This window comes from Heptranchias perlo, chromosome 5 (assembly GCF_035084215.1).
Source record: "Heptranchias perlo isolate sHepPer1 chromosome 5, sHepPer1.hap1, whole genome shotgun sequence".
Lineage (NCBI taxonomy): Eukaryota > Metazoa > Chordata > Chondrichthyes > Hexanchiformes > Hexanchidae > Heptranchias > Heptranchias perlo.
This window is the reverse complement of record NC_090329.1, coordinates 122554700-122568668: the sequence shown is the minus strand read 5'-3', so window position 1 is coordinate 122568668 and position 13969 is coordinate 122554700.

The following is a 13969-nucleotide window of genomic DNA, read 5'->3' as shown; positions in this document are numbered from 1 at the left end:
TTGAGAAAAGAAGCAAAAATGGTGAGAACAGCGAATCGATTACAGGTACTGTCCAACACCGCAGAAGGTAACAAGGTCCTGGAAGAAAAGGTAGCTGGAATACCAGATGGGACAGCTTGGACAATAAGGCAGTCCGTAGGTTACGGAGACACTGTGGTTGTATGGGATTCTTAGTTCAGGAAAATATGTGTGCCGGAGAGACTATAGCACATTGACGGGATACTGCAGAAGTCAAGACCAGGCCTTGTGGTGACAATCCACGTAGCAGTAAACGACATGGCAGCAATAATATAGGGGACTATAAGGGCATGTACAGGAGGATTGCCTCAAAACCAAAAGATAGGGCATGTGAAGTAGTGTTCTCTGGTATATTTGCAGTGTTTAGGAAAGAACATAAGAACATAAGAAATAGGAGCAGGAGTAGGCCAATCGGCCCCTCGAGCCTGCTCCGCCATTCAATAAGATCATGGCTGATCTGATCCTAACCTCAAATCTAAATTCATGTCCAATTTCCTGCCCGCTCCCCGTAACCCCTAATTCCCTTTACTTCTAGGAAACTGTCTATTTCTGTTTTAAATTTATTCAATGATGTAGCTTCCACAGCTTCCTGGGGCAGCAAATTCCACAGACCTACCACCCTCTGAGTGAAGAAGTTTCTCCTCATCTCAGTTTTGAAGGAGCAGCCCCTTATTCTAAGATTATGCCCCCTAGTTCTAGTTTCACCCATCCTTGGGAACATCCTTACCGCATCCACCCGATCAAGCCCCTTCACAATCTTATATGTTTCAATAAGATCGCCTCTCATTCTTCTGAACTCCAATGAGTAGAGTCCCAATCTACTCAACCTCTCCTCATATGTCCGCCCCCTCATCCCCAGGATTAGCCGAGTAAACCTTCTTTGTACTGCCTCGAGAGCAAGTATGTCTTTTCTTAAGTATGGACACCAAAACTGTATGTAGTATTCCAGGTGCGGTCTCACCAATACCTTATATAACTGCAGCAATACCTCCCTGTTTTTATATTCTATCCCCCTAGCAATAAAAGCCAACATTCTGTTGGCCTTCTTGATCACCTGCTGCACCTGCATACTAACTTTTTGATTTTCTTGCACTAGGACCCCCAGATCCCTTTGTACTGCAGTACTTTCCAGTTTCTCGCCATTAAGATAATAACTTGCTCTCTGATTTTTCCTGCCAAAGTGCATAACCTCACATTTTCCAATATTGTATTGCATCTGCCAAATCTCCGCCCACTCACCCAGCCTGTCTATATCCCCCTGTAGGCTTTTTATGTCCTCCTCACTCTCCACTTTCCCTCCCATCTTTGTATCATCTGCAAACTTTGATATGTTACACTCGGTCCCCTCCTCCAAATCGTTAATATAGATTGTAAAGCGTTGGGGACCCAGCACCGACCCCTGCGGAACACCACTGGCTACTGGTTGCCAGTCCGAGAATGAACCATTTTAAAGGAGAGGAATTCACTAATAAAATGAAGGCTGTAAATAAATGTCTGTCAACCTGGTGTTAATGTAATAATGCTACCTCCATGAGTAACTGGTGTCAGCCTTGGCTCAGTGGTAGCACTCTCGCCTCTGAGTCAGGAGGTCGTGGACTTCACTCCTGGGACTTGAGTACATGATCTCGGCTGACACTCCAGTGCAGTACTGAGGGAGAGCTCATTTTACAACAGTAGCTCCACTTCAAAAGTGTTTTATTGGTTGTGAAGTGCTTTGAGACATTCTGAGGTCATGAACGGCACCAAATAAAATGCAAATTCTTTCTTTTATTCTAATTCAGATCATTATCAAATTAAAAAGGAATGATACGAGGGGATAGGCTGCACCTTCATAAAATCGGAACAAAAGAGTTGCGAGGAACATTAAAGCAGCAATTGAAAATCTTTTAAACAAGATTGGGGGGGTGAGGGAAGAGCAGGGAGGTTATCGGATACCGGACGGGATGGATTGCAGGGTAGAGGGTAGTCAGCAGGTTGGCATGGACACAGTGGGGGCGACTTTTAACTGCTGGTCGCCCATTTCTCCCCTGAAAAACAGGTGGCTGGCAATTGAACATCACGGGGAGGCTTCGAGCCTGTCCCATTGACGCCTAAGGCTCACCTGATGCAATTTTCAAACGAGCCTATAAATAGGCGAGCAGCATGAACCAGATGGAAGGCTGGCTTATGTATCCAAACGGGAGCCCTACACCAGTTGTAACATCTCGAATGCAAAGATCAGGTAGAAATCGGCGGCGCGTCCAAACAAAAGGCCTTAAGAACGTTTCATTTTTATTTTTGCGGGACCAGAGGGAGCTGCATTCCTTCGCCTGGACCTACAAAAAAAAGCTCCGACACGCTGCAGGCCCGTGTGACATCCCCCGTCCCTCTCCCGCCCACCCCCGTCCTCTCCCCCCGGCATTGACTCCCACAGTCTTCTAGCCATTTTAGTGTGGCAGCCGGCCGATATCCCACCCTCCCACAACAGGCGTGCCGTGGCGGGACCTCCACTCGGTGCCTGTGGTTCACGGAGCGGCTCTTTAAAGAAATCGGAAAATGGTTCGGGCCTAGCCGATTCTGGCCATTCCGGTAGAGTCGCCAACCCTCCGGGGTTGTCCTGGAGTCTCCAGGAATTGAAAATTAATCTCTGCTGCGAGCAAAACCTGGGGGAAAAATCATAGGGGCATTAAACAAAATTGTTTCCTTTTTCATTTTCTTTGAACATTTTCATTTATTAGTTATAAAAATATTGGATTTGGGAAAAAAGGCTGTTTCACTAACAGTTCAGATTAATCCAATTGGGTAACAAAGAATCTGTTCCCTTTCCAATTGGTGCCTGGAAGATGGACCAACGGCAGGAGTGTGGGGGCGGGGTGGTTAGAAGTGGGAAATCATCTGACGAAAACCTCCAGCAATATACCCGACCAAAGGTGACGACACTAAGTTCAGGCGACTTTGCACCTGTTTCGGATGGAAGTTGAAGATCGCTCACTCTGCCCCCCCACCCCCCCCCCACCCCCCCCCCACCCAACACCAGTAACTCCAAGAGACATACATGTTCGGGAGTCCAGGTAAAAAGCCGACGCTGGGTTAAGATGCTTGTACATTAGAAGCATTAGAAATAAGACGTCAGAACTGGAGGCTGCTGTGGCAGTAGGTGATCTACGATGTGGTGGGAACATCATGATGACATGGCTGAATACTGAGGATGGAAGTGAATCTAACATTCAGGGATATAGAGGGGGCAATTTTAACCTACATTACAACAGTGACCGCACTTCAAAAGTACTTCATTTGCTGTAAAGCGCTTTGGGATGTCCTGAGATCGTGAAAGGTGCTATATCAATGCAAGTCTTTCTTTCTAACTGGCTGGATAGGAAACCCATGGGATTGTGTGGAACGCCAGTTTTACACCCCACCCATTGACTTCAATGGAGAGTTAAATCGGGCGGGGAGTTAAACCAGCATCGCACCCGATCTCAGCAGTTTCCCGATGGGCGGGTTAGGTCAAAATTGCCCCCTCTAGAGTGTTTGGAAAGGTACAGGAGAGGAGGTCAGGGACAACTGGGAGGTAAATGAAGTTGATCCTGTGGGAAGGGATTAAGCTACAGAAGGAACATAGTTGGTTAGAAATCAGTAAAGTGAGACAATCCGAGTTAACACTTGGGGTTTGCTGCAGGCCATTAGGTCAACACAAGAAAGGGGACAGTTTGTTCCACGAAGAGATAAGAAGGATGTGTGAGAAACATAGAATCGTACAGCACAGATAGAGAGTATTTGGTCCATCGTGCCTGTACCGGCTCTTTGAAAGAGCTATCCAATTAGTCCCACTCCCCCTGCCCTTTCCCCTTAGCCCTGCAAATTCTCCTATTCAAGTATTTATCCAATTCCCTTTTGAAAGTCACGATTGAATCTGCTTCCACCACTCTTTCGGGCAGTGCATTCCAGATCATAACAACTCGCTGCGTAAAATTTTTTTTCCTCATCTCCCCCCTGGTTCTTTTGCCAATTACCTTAAGTCTGTGCCCTTTGGTTACTGACCTTCCTGCCAGTGGAAACAGTTCCCACGGGAACGGGAGAATTATTTTAATGGGAGACTTCAACCAAATATGAGAACACTGGGATCGATATCCTGAGTAGAATATTCATCAAGGACACAGAACGAATCCTCAACCCTTCACCTTAACACCTCGTCAAAAAATCACATGGATTTTACCACCCAGTCTGTGCCTAGGAGTTCATGACTCCTAAATGTGGCCTGTCTTACTTCAACCATTCTAAACTGTTTTACATCAATGAGCTCAGATTATATTAGCATTTTCACTGTCAACCTCCCATTAGGATCCGCACAAGCGGAATGAATTAACCCTTTCTTACCAATGATCAAAGTCACACAACGTCATGAACTAACAATTCCTTTTGAGCCTTGGAATCATAGTTAGCAGCACTTAAACGTAAACATTGAGTATGCAAATAATTAGTAGATAGGGTTACTGGATGAAATATATAATAACAGCTTGCATTTATATAGCGCCTTTAATGTAGTACAAATGTCCCAAGGTGCTTCGCAGGAGCATAATCAAAAGAATTTGACATTGAGCCGCATAAGGAGATATCAGGACAGGTGGCCAAATGCTTGGTCAAACAGTTAGGTTTTAAGGAACATGTTAAAGGAGGAGAGTGATGTCACGAGGCGGAGAGGTTTAGGGAGGGAATTCCAGAGCTTAGGGCCTAGGCAGCTGAAGGCACGGCCGCCAATAAGAGAGGTTACAAAGGCTGATCAGTTATGTCATAGCAATTCAGCTTTTAAATGCTTGCTGATTATACATTTACAGCTGCGATCAGTATCTGAAATTGATATAAATTGGTGAGATTAATTTGGGATTAGAATCCTTAGATAGCTGACAAGTTAACAGCATTGGGTAGCCAACCTCTTGAATAGATTAAAACTTGTAGTTAGCAACGTTTCCAGAACTGATATGACCTTGTCCTTATGGGCTGGGGTGGATGAACCGGCTGTCTCACCTTCTGTTGAGGTCTTATCCATTCCTCCTGGATTCTCTATTCCTGGGTAAATTCACCTTCCATGCTGGTGGTTATATTTGGACTAGCTGGTTTAAATCTCACTTCCCTTGATCTCAATGAAACTCATGTCTAAGTGACACACTTATACCTGTGACCATTTCTCTCTTTCGGAGATGCATTGATTTTTCAGGGACACCCTTCTACATTTACCAGACACAGAACTGCTACGCCTTCTACTACAAAGACTACCACAAGGACTACTAAAAGAACTAGTTCTAAACTAAGGACTGAAGACTGAACGTATATTGTCAAAAACACTATCTTATATGGCCTTAATTTCCAAAAAAACTTCCTGAATTCTATTGATGAATCTGAATGATGCATGTTTTGGAAGAGTTAAGCCCTTCTGGCCTTGATCGCCTCACACAGCCCTGTTGGTATCCCTGATAACCTCCAAATCAGTGAAGCACCGACATCTAGACAGTCACTAGTATGCTCCCTAGTTTCTCAGGGCTTTGTTAACAAAGGGAGCGCACACAGGTCCGGATAAGGAAGGACACCTTTACAGATCTATTATAAACCCATTGAGATCTCTGCACACCTCCATTTTTGGCCTCTTGCGCATCTCTGATTTTCATCACTGCACCATTGGCGGCGTTGCCTAGGCCCTAAGCTCTAGAATTCCCTCCCTAAACCTCTCTACCTCTCTCTCCTCCTTTAAGACGTTCCTTAAAACCTACCTCTTTGACTAAGCTTTTAGTTGCCTGTCCCAATATCTCCTTATGTAGTTCAGTGTCAAATTTTCTCTTATAATGTTCCTATGAAGCGCCTTGGGACATTTTTACTACGTTAAAGACACTATATAAATGTAGGTTGTTTTTGTTGTCTTACGGGTAGTAAGAGGAGGGGTAGGGCTGGTTAGGGACCATGAAAGAGATCTACTCATGGAGGTAGAGGGCATGGCCGAAGTACTATTTGAGTACTTTGCATCTGCCTTTACCAAAGAAGAAGATGCTGCCAGAGTCCCAGTAAAGGAAGATATAGTTGGGCTAAAAATTGATAAAGAAGAGGTACTAGAAAGGCTAGCTGTACTTAAAGTAGATAAGTCACCTGGTGGGGATGGGATGCATCCTAGCTTGCTGAGGGAAGGAAGGGTGGAAATTGCAGAGGTACTGACCATAATCTTCCAAACATCCTTAGATACGGGAGTGGTGCCAGAGGACTGGAGAATTGCAAATGTTACACCCTTGTTCAAAAAAGGGTGCAAGGATAAACCCACCAACTATAGGCCAGTCAGTTTTACCTCGGTGGTGGGGAAACTTTTAGAAATGATAATCCGGGACAAAATTAACAGTCACTTAGATGAGTATGGAGTGATTAGGGAAAGCCAGCATGGATTTGTTAAAGGTAAATCAATGTTTGACTAACCTGTTGGAGATTTTTGATGAGATAACAGAGAGGGTAGATGAGGGCAATGCAGCTGATGTGATGTATATGGACTTTCAAAAGGCGTTTGATAAAGTACCGCATGGTAGGCTTGTCATCAAGATTGCGGCTCATGGAATAAAGGGGGCAGTAGCAACATGGCTACAGAATTGGCTAAGTGACAGGAAACAGAGAGTAGTGGTGAACGGTTGTTTTTCGGACAGGAGGGAGGTGTACAGTGGTGTTCCCCAGGGGTTGGTGCTGGGACCACTGCTTTTCTTGATATATATTAATGATTTGGACTTGGGTGTACAGGGCACAATTTCAAAATTTGCAGATGGCACAAAATTTGGAAGTGTAGTGAACAGTGAGGAGGATAGTGATAGACTTCAAGAGGATATAGACAGGCTGGTGGAATGGGCAGACACGTGGCAGATGAAATTGAATGCAGAAAATAGGGAAGTGATACATTTCAGTAGGAGGAATGAGGAGAGGCAATATAAACTAGAGGGCACAATTCTAAAAGGGGTACAGGAACAGAGAGGTCTGGGGGTATATGTATACATATTGTTGAAGGTGGCAGGGCAGGTTGAAAAAATGGTTTAAAAAGCATACGGGACCCTGGGCATAGAGTACAAAAGTAAGGAAGTCATGATGAACCTTTATAAATCACTGGTTTGGCCACAACTGGAGTGTTGTGTCCAGTTCTGGGCACCGCACTTTAGGAAAGATGTGAAGGCCTTAGAGAGGGTGCAGAAGAGATTTACTAGAATGATTCCAGGGATGAGGGACTTTAGTTACGAGGATAGACTGGAGAAGCTGGGGTTGTTCTCCTTGGAACAGAGACAGTTGCGAGGAGATTTGATAGAGGTATTCAAAATCATGAAGGGTCTAGACAGAGTACATAGAGAGAATCTGTTCCCATTGGCGGAAGGGTCAAGAATCAGAGGGCATAGATTTAAAGTGATTGGCAAAAGAACTAAAGGTGACATGAGGAAAAACTTTTTTACACAACGTGTGGTTAGGATCTGGAATGCACTGCCTGAGGGGGTGGTGGAGGCAGATTCAATAATGGCCTTCAAAAGGGAACTGGATAAGTGCTTGAAAGTAAAACATTTGCAGGGCTACGGGGATAGGGCGGGGGAGTGGGACTAGCTGGATTGCTCTTGCATAGAGCCGGTGAGGACTTGATGGGCTGAATGGCCTCCTTCCGTGCTGTAACCTTTCTATGATTCTACTTCAATTTCACATTAAATAATGGAATCAATGATCAGGGGTAAACTTTCTCATTATCTGCACTACAACAATAGCCGAGTAAACAGCAATCAATAGGGCTTTAGATGGGGAGGATCCTGCTTGACTAACATTTCTGATTTCTTCCAGGGCCCGACAGGCCGAGTTGACATTAGTAAACTCTCTCATGCTGCATACTTAGACTCCCGAAAGGCATCTGATAAAGTTCCACTTGAAAGGTTACTAGTTCAGGGATTCAGAGCAAAACTTGGGTATGGATAAGAAATTGGCTGAAGGGTAAGAAACAATGTGTACTGGTTTGAGAGGTAATGTTAAGGTGGGGGAACGTGCCGAGTGGGGAGCCCCAGGGCTCAGTGTTACGACCACGATTGTTTCTAATTTACAGAAATGACGTGGATTCAGAAACTCAAAGCAAACCAGTCAAACTAGCAGATAACATCAAATGTGGAGGGGCAGTGGAGTCAAGGGAGGCAGTTTAGAAATTACGGAAGGAATTACACAAAATATGTGAGCGGGCTGAACAGTGAGAGGTGAAATTTAATGCAGACAAATGTAAAGAGTTGTACATAGGAATAAAAAATGAGCAACATACATATTTCATGAATGGCATAGAAATAGCTAAGGATGAAGTTAACAAAAACCTATGAGTTTTAGTTGACTCAACGCTCAATCTGCCCAATCAGTGTAGAGCAGTAATCATTGGATTGTTGAACTACGTAGCCAAATCTGTAGAATACAAGTCAGACAGAGTACCATCAAGCACTGGTCTGACTGTACCCTGAGTACTTTGCCCAGTTCTAGACACTGAGACACAAGGAGCACATTCAGGTGTTGGAGGCAATGCAGAGAAGAGCCAAGAGGCTGATCAGTGGTGTCAGGAGTTCTGAGTTCTGAGGAAAGACTAGAGAAACTGGGACTTTTAACGCCTTTTTGTATTCAAACCCCTCCATGGCCTCGCCCCTCCCTATCTCTGTAACCTCCTCTAGCCCTACAGCCCTCCGAGATCTCTGCGTTCCTGCAATTCATGCCTCTTGTGCATCCCTGACTTCCTTCGTCTCACCATTGGCGGTCGTGCCTTCAGCTGTGTAGGCCCTAAACTCTAGAATTCCCTCCCTAAACCTTTCTGCCTCTCCACCTCTCTCTCATCCTTTAAAATCCTCCTTAAAACCTACCTCTTTGACCAAGCCTTTAGTCATCTGTCTTAATATCTCCTTCTTTGGCTCAGTGTCAATTTTTGCCTGATCGCACTCCTGTGAAGTGCCTTGAGTCGTTTTACTATGTTAAAAGCGCTATATAAATGCAAGTTGTTGTTGCAAGTTGCAACCTTGGTCTCCTGACCCTGAGATGAGCTTCCGACCACATTTCCTCTCCATCACAAGACCGCCTACTTCCACCTCCGTAACATCACCTGTCTCTGCCCCTGCCTCAGCTCATCTTCTGCTGAAACCCTCATCCCTGCCTTTGTTACTTCTAGACTCGATTATTCCAATGCTCTCCTGGCTGGCCGCCCATCTTCCACCCTCCATAAACTTGAACTCATCCAAAACTCTGCTGCCCGCATCCTAACTCGCACCAAGTCCCGTTCACCCATCACCCCTGTACTCGCTGACCTACATTGGCTCCCGGTCCGGGAACGCCTTGATTTTAAAATCCTCATCCTTGTTTTCAAATCCCTCTATGGCCTCGCCCCTCTCTAACTCTGTAAGCTCCTCCAGCTTTACAACCCTCTGAGATCTCTGAGCTCCTCCAATTCTGGCCTCTTGCACATCCCCGATTTTAATCACTGCACCATTGGCAGCAGTGCCTTCAGCTGCCTAAGCCCTAAGCTTTGGAATTCCCTCCCTAAACCTCTCTGCCTCTCTATCTCTCTCTCCTCCTTTAAGACGTTCCATAAACCGACCTCTTTGACCAAGCTTTTGGTCAGCTGTCCTAATATCTCCTTATGTGGCTCCGTATCAAATTTTGTTTGATAACGGTCCTGCAAAGCGCCTTGGGATGTTTTACTACGTTAAAGGTACTGTATAAATGCAAGCTGTTGTTGTTTAGTGTAAAAATGGTACTCATACATAAATTGTTAAACTCCGGCTGGATCCTTTTGCACTGTGCACCATAAACCTGAAATCCCGTCAACATTCTGTGCAGCCATGTCTACATCTTAAGCACCGACACAAACATCCACTGAATTCGAGTGCGTTGCGCCTTTGCTGCAGATTGATGGTTATTAATCACTTCATGAAATGAATATTGATGATGTTTCTCAGTTACTTCAGAAAATATTCATAGTTTCGGTAAATGCAGAGCATAAGATAAAGTTTAAATTATTCATCTCCCTTTCCATTCATCTTTTTTTATCCCACTGATAACCCACCAAACACACACACACACACTTCAGCAAAGATTCGGATTTCTGCTGCTACTCCTGTTCTCTCAAGCAATAATTTCCGTCAAATTTGAAGTATAAAAAATAACGCAGCTCAGGATTTAAAAAAATTATTTCGCATTCCCATTTTCCCAACTGCGATTTTAGCTGAATAAATAAACAAACTCTCAGAACTGAACCATTCACTCTGAAGCAGAGTTTAATGGATTTGGTAGGTGAACCCCGGCTGTTCTTGGATTTTAAGCGGTTTTGAAAGCAAAAGGATTAACTTTCCTTGCCCGCACACCCTAAGCCTTGTTTTCGAAAATCATTAAATATGAAGATCTTTGGAAAATGTTGAAGAAACTAAATGCAGTTGGAAGAAAAAATATTTATTCAATTTAATTATGTACCAGTCTTTTTCTTAAAAAAAAATTATACAAGCAACATAGAATCATACAGCAGTGAAAAAGGCCATTTGTCCCATCATGCCTGTGCCAGCCCTTTGAAAGAGCTATCCGATTAGCCCCACTCCACATTTCTTTCCCCAAAGACCTACAAATTTTTCCCCTTCAAGTATTTTTTTTAATCATTCGCTGGGTGTCACCGGCATGGCTGGCATTTACTGCCCATCCCTAGTTGTCCTGAGAAGGTGGTGATGGGCCTTCTTCTTGTACCATTGGTAGCACTTTGATACAACTAAATGGCTTGATGGGCCACTTCAGAGGGCAATTAAGAGTCACCCACATTGGTGTGGGACTGGAGTAACATACAGGCCAAACCTGGGTAAGGACAGGGGATTTAATTCCTTAATGGACATTAGTGTACCAGTTGAGTTTTTACAATAGTCCAATAACTTCATAGTCATATTTGGTTTACCTGCTTTTTATTTCCAAACTGAATTCAAATTCTCAAACTGCCATGGTGGGATTTGAACTCACATTCTACTGAATTAGTAGTCCAGGCCTCTCAAATTACTAGTTCAGTAACACAACCACTACCACATCCAATTACCTTTTGAAAGTTATTATTGAATCTGATTCCACCACCCTATCAGGCAGTGCATTTCAGATTACAACAGCTCACTGCGCAAAAAAAAATCTCCACATCTTCTCCCCCACCCCTGGCCCCCCACCGCTTGTGTTGCTGACCTGGATTGTTCTTTTAAGTTTCAAGTTGATAACAACAACTTACATTTATACAGTGCCTTTAACGTAGTAAAACGTCCCAAGGCACTTCACAGGTGTGATTATCAAACAAAATTTGACACCGAGCCACATAAGGAGATATTCGGACGGGTGACCAAAAGCTTGGTCAAAGAGGTAGGTTTTAAGGAGCATCTTAAAGGAGGAGAGAGAGAGGCAGAGAGGCGGGAGGAAATTCCAGAGCTTAAGGTAGCTGAAGACACGGCCGCAAATGGTGGAGCGATGAACATTGGGGAGGCCAGAATATGGAGGAGCGCAGAGATCTCGGAGGGTTGTCGGACAGGAGGAGGTTACAGAGACAGGGAGGGGTGAGGCCATGGAGCAATTTAAAAACAAGGATGAGAATTTTAAAATCGAGGCGTTGCCGGACCGGGAGCCAATGTAGGTCAGCGAGCACAGGGGTGATGGGTGAATGGGACTTGGGGCGGGTTAGGATGACAATGTTTATACAACAAGCTTTTGTGAGAAAAGGCTTTCACTGAAGTAGAAATTCAATGGAATTTAATCTGTCCCCAAATAACTTCTCCTTTGTCCGCTCGTGTTGTGGAACTTTCATTTCCATTCTCCCCGCCGTCTTCGTGTTCCCTTAAATGAAAAGCAACCCCTGCCTTGAAATTAAACTGAATATAAAGAAAAGATTATCATTCGCCAAATATTAGCCGAGCCCTAGGTGCAGTAATGACCTATGCGCCGGCAAGACGGACAAAGAAGCAAAGCACGTGGCACGCTGCTCAGGCCCGAATCAATGTCATTGTCGACTGCTTAATCTCCGCAACCCCTCCCCCCCCACATTGCAAAGATGGTGCCCTTCCTCTCCCCTCTCTGACCAGAGGCAGCAGTATGGAGATGATAGCAAACATGGCGGCTCACCAGCCGAGCTCCGCCAACTTCGCAAATTTCTCTCCCGGGTAGCTCGCAGAAGGCCAAGCCTCAATTCCGGAAGATTTCCGGACAATCCAAGAGGGATGGCAACCCTAGTCACCGGGAGTGTGTAAATATTTACAGATGGTCCCCAGGATTCTGTCAGCATTTTTCAGGGAGGGGGTATCCAGGTGTGTCTTTAGCCACAGAAAGTCACTGAGAGTGCCACGGTTGGAAAATTGCAAATGTCACTCCATTATTTAAGAAAGGAGGGAGGGGCAAACTGGACCGATCAGTTTATCGTCTGTTGTTGGGGAGTTACTGGAATCTATCGTCAGGGATAGAGTGACGGAGCACTTTGACAAGTATGAGCTAGTTAAGTAGAGTCGGAATGGATTTGGGAAGGGCAGATCATTTCGGACTCATCTCATTGAATTTTTTCAGCAGGTCACTAACACGGTGGACAGGGGAGTGACTATGAATTTTGTCTGTATGGACTTCCAGGAGGCAGTTGATAAGGTTCTGTATAAGAGATTACTAGAAAAAATAAAGCACACGGAATTGTAGGTAATCTTGTGACAGGGGTTGGTAATTGGTCGGGAGGCAGAGAGTAGGGATAAAAGGAAGGTTCTCTGATTGGTAGGATGTGACAAGTGGTATTCCTCAGGGATTTGTATCGGGGCCTCAGCTTTTCACCATATTTTATTAATGACTTGGATGAAGGAATAGAGAGTTGTATATCCAAGTTTACAGATGACACTGGAGTAGTTCTCGACTTTGTGCGATAATGTTTTACATCTCTCCCGATTTTTATTTCCACTGACGTCAATGGAAATAAAAACGGAAGTCGATGTAAAACGAGCTGCCAACTCGCTATCACCCAGTTTACAGTCAAAATCTACCCCAATCTAAGATAGGAGACATAGCAAGTAGTACAGGTGCGAGCAAGAAGCTGCAAAGGGACATCGACAAACTAAGCGAGTGGGCAAAACTGTGGCAGATGAAGTTCAATGTGGGGAATTGTTAGGCCTTCCACTTTGGAGCCAAGAACGACAAATCGGAATAATTTCTCAATGGCGAGAGATTGGATGCTGTGGGGGACCAAAAGGATTTGGGTTTCCAGGTACACAGGTTAATTAGAGCTAGTGCCTAGGAACAAAAATTAATCAAAAAGGCTCCCATGACTCCACAGTCACCGCAATCGCGCCCCCCTCCTGCAGCCCCTCCCCACCCCCTCCTGCACCCCCCCATCCCCACCATCAACCTGGTTGCCCATTCCATCCTCTTCCTGGGACTTCCCTTTGGGCTGCTGCTGGTGAGGTCAGCGGCCCAACGTCCGTGCTATTCAAATGTACGAGCCGCCTGTGGAGGCGGGACAGGCGGCGGCAGCTTGCAAGTAAAATGTTAATAAGGCCCGAGGCCCAATTTTGGGCCGGACTCAGGCCTCCCGGTTGGGGGTGAGTGCCTCCAGCGCAGCGCCGAGTCTGGTCCCAAGAACAAGCCAAGATGAATTTTCACTCCGATGACTTCTTCATTTAATTCTTTTTTTTAGCAAATCTCCCCCCCGCCAGCTCAGGGGGCGAGTTTCTGCTGGTATGGGGCAGGCGGGCGCTGGTGAGCGGTGCTTGTGGCCGCTTGCCCCATGATAATGAGACAGCTTCCCACTGACCCCTCAAACTCAGTGCTGGTTGGCACGAACTTGGTATGACCAAGGGGTCATTTGCCAAGGGATTTCGAGACCCCTGATATTTTATGTGCGTTCACGGCTCTTGTTGGACGGTGTGACAGCATTTGCAACATTTGGTCAACTACTTTAACGACATCCTTTCCTGACAAACTGGGC